The sequence below is a fragment of the Vulpes vulpes genome, chromosome 13 (assembly GCF_048418805.1).
Source record: "Vulpes vulpes isolate BD-2025 chromosome 13, VulVul3, whole genome shotgun sequence".
NCBI lineage: Eukaryota > Metazoa > Chordata > Mammalia > Carnivora > Canidae > Vulpes > Vulpes vulpes.
In genome coordinates, this window is record NC_132792.1 from 128,153,671 (window position 1) to 128,157,367 (window position 3,697).

The 3,697-nt window shown below is 37.5% G+C and overlaps 1 pseudogene; it reads left to right on the forward strand.

The window, feature by feature from the left end:
- The first annotated feature begins 863 nt into the window (after positions 1–863).
- Positions 864–2,188, forward strand: LOC140595116 (glyceraldehyde-3-phosphate dehydrogenase-like; annotated as a pseudogene).
- Positions 2,189–3,697: the final 1,509 nt, after the last annotated feature.

The following is a 3,697-nucleotide window of genomic DNA, read 5'->3' on the forward strand; positions in this document are numbered from 1 at the left end:
ATAGAAAATCAACAAGGCAACACATTGATTAGAATGACACATAGAATAACACATTGGACCAGATGGATCTAATAGACATGTTCAGAACAACCCATCATAAACAGCAAAATACACATTCTTGGGATCCCTGGGTGGCGCAGCGTTTTGGCGCCTGCCTTTGGCCCAGGGCGCGATCCTGGAGACCCGGGATCTAATCCCATGTTGGACTCCCAGTGCATGGAGCCTGCTTTTCCCTCTGCCTATGTCTCTGCCTCTCTCTCTCTCTCTCTCTCTGTGTGTGTGTGTGACTATCATAAATAAAAAAATTTTAAAAAAAATACACATTCTTTTCAAGAGCACATGAAACATTCTCCACAATAGATCACATGTTAGGCAATGAAACCAACCTCAAAAATTTCAAGAAAGTTGAAGTCATACCATAGATCTTTTACAATTGCAATGCTATGAAACTAGAAATCAATCACAAGAAAAAAAAAAAGCTAGAATGACCATAAATGCACGTAGGTTAAATAACACACCATTAAACAATGAATGGGTCAACCAAAAATTCAGAGGAAGTTAAAAAGTACGTGGAGACGAATGAAAATGAAAACACAACAGTCCAAAATCTTTGGGATGCAGCAAAAGCTGTTCTATGGGGAAAGTATATAGCAATACAAGCCTACCTCCAGAAGTAAGAAAAATCTCAAATAAACAACCTATCCTTACACCTAAAGGAACTAAAAAAAGAACAAAATGCAAATCCAGCAGAAGGAAGGAAATAATAAAGATTAGGGTAGAAATAAAATATGAACTTAAAAAAAAGAGATGAATGAAACTAGTAGTTGGTTCTTTGATAAGATCAATAAAATTGATAAACCTTTATGCAGATTCGTATTTTTCAAATAAACAAAATCAGAAATGAAAAAAGAACAGTCTTCCTACTCCTCCCCTTTCAACAGACATCCACATCTTCTGGTGCAGTGCCAGCCACATCCCTGAGACACAATGGTGAAATCAGAGGAAATGGGTTTGGCCATATTGGGTGCCCAGCACCAGGGCTACTTTTAACTCTGGTAAAGTGGATAATGTCACTATCAGTGACTCTTTCATTTACCTCAACTACATGGTCTACATGTTCTACTATGATTCCACCCATGGCAACTTCCACAACACAGACAAGGCTAAGAATGGGAAATTTGTCATCAATGGAAAGCCCATCTTAGAAGATACAGATCTTCTAAGAGTGAGCTCCTACTGGGTTGATGTTGGTGCTGAGTATGTTGTGGAGTTCCCTGGGGTCTTCTCTACCATGGAGAAGGCTGGGGCAAACTTGAAGGGTGGAGCTGAGAGGGTCATCATCATTATCATCCCTTCTGCTGATGCCCCCGTATTTGTAATAGGCATGAACCATGAGAAGTATGACAACTCCCTCAAGATTGTCAGCAATGCCTCCTGTGCCACCAACCACATGGCCCCTCTGGCCAAGTTCATCCATGACAACTTTGGCATCACGGAGGGACTCATAACTACAATATATGCCATCTCAGAAGACGTGGACAGCTCCTCTGGGAAGATGTGGTGTGATGGCCAAGGGGCTGCCCAGAACATCATCCTGTCCTTGCTTCTATTGGTGCCACCAAGATTGTAGGCAAGGTCACCTCTGGGCTAAATGGAAAGCTCACTGGCATGGCCTTCTGTGTCTCAACCCACAATGTGTCAGTTGTGGATCTGACCTTCTGTCTGGGGAAAGCTGCCAAATACAATGACATCAAGAAAGTGATGAAGCAGGCAGTAAAGGTATCCTTGGCTACACTGAGGACCAGGTTGTCTCCCACAACATTAACAGTGACGTCTACTCTTCACTTTCGATGCTGGGACTGGCACTGTTCTCAATAACAACTTTGTCAAGCTCATTTCCTGGTACAATAGTGAATTTGGCTTCAGCAACTCAATAGTGGATGTTATGGTCCATATGGCCTCCAAGGTGTTAGAGCCCCCAGGACCACCAGCCCCAGCAAGAGCAAGAGGAAGAGAGAAGCTCTCAACTATGAGGGAATTCTGGCCCCACTCATTTCCAACACACCAAGAACTTCCTGACCTCCACAGTTTCCATCCCAGACTCCCTGAAGAAGGGGAGGGGTTGGGGGGCCCCACCCTGTCATGTACCATCAGTAAAGTATACTGTACTTCCCAAAACAAGAAATAAAAGAGGAAATAACTGATACCACAGTAATAAGAAGAAATATAAGAAAATATTAAGAAAAATTATATGCCAACAAATTGGATAACCTAAAAGAAATAGATAAATTCTTAGAAACATAACCTACCAAAACTAAAGCAGGAAGAAATAGAAAACTTGAACAGACTGATTACCAGCAATGAAATTGAATCAGTGCTCAAAAACTCCCAACAAACAAAAGACTAGGACAGGATGGCCTCACAAATGAGTTCTACCAAACATTTAAAGAAGAGTTAATAGCTATTCTTCTCAAACTATTCCAAAAAATAGAAGAGAAAATAAAGCTTCCAAATACATTCTCCAAGGCCATCATTACTTAGATATCAAAACCAAATAAAGACACCACAAAAAAAAGAAAAGAAATACAGTCCCCTATATCTGATGATGCAAAAGTGTGAAATAGATGCAAAAATACTTGACAAAATATTAGCAAACCAAGTCTAACAATATATTTTGAAAAAATTATTCACCATGATTAAGTTGGATTTGTTGCTAGGATGTAAAGATATTTCAACATTAACAAATCAATCAATATCATATAGCACATCAACAAAACAAAGGATAAAACCATATGCTCATTTCAAAAGATGCAGAAAAACATTTGACAAAGTAAAGCATCCATTCATGATTTAAAAAAAAATCAACAAAGTAAATTTAGAGGGAAGATAACAATAAAAGCCATATTTGAAAAACCCACAGTGAACATCATCCTCAATGGGGAAAACCTGAGACCTTTTCCCCTAAGGTCAGGAATAAAAAAAAAGGGAAGTCTACTCTTACCAGTTTTATTCAATATACCACTGGAATTTCTAGCCACAGAAATCAGACAACAAAAAAGAAATAAAGGGAATCCAAATAGGCAAGCAAGATGTAAAAATTTCACTATTTGCACATGGCATGATACTCTATATAGAAAACCTGAAAACTCCACCAAAAAACTGCAAGAATTGATAAATGAATTTAGTAACATCACAGGAGAGAAAATCAATATAGAGAAATATGTTGCATTTCTATACACTAATGATGAAGTATCAGAGAGAGAAAGTAAGAAAATAATCTCACTTACAAATGCACTCAAACCAAAAAGATACCTAGGAATAAATCTAACCAAAGAGATGAAGACTTGTACTCTGAAAACTACAAAACACTGATGAGAGAAATTGAAGATGACAGAAATAAGTATTCTATGCTCATGGATTAAAAAATATATTTTTAATATATATATATAACTATATATGTATACATATACATATATATGTGTGTGTATATATATATATATATATAGTTTAAATTTATATACTACTTAAAGCAATCTACACATTGAATGCAATCCATATAAAAACATTGGAATATTTTTCACAGACCAAGAACAAATAATCCTAAATTTTTTTTAGGAACCACAAAGATCCCAAACAGCCAAAGCAATCTTGAAAAAGAAGAACAAAACAGGGGGGATCGTAATTGTGGACATGAAGC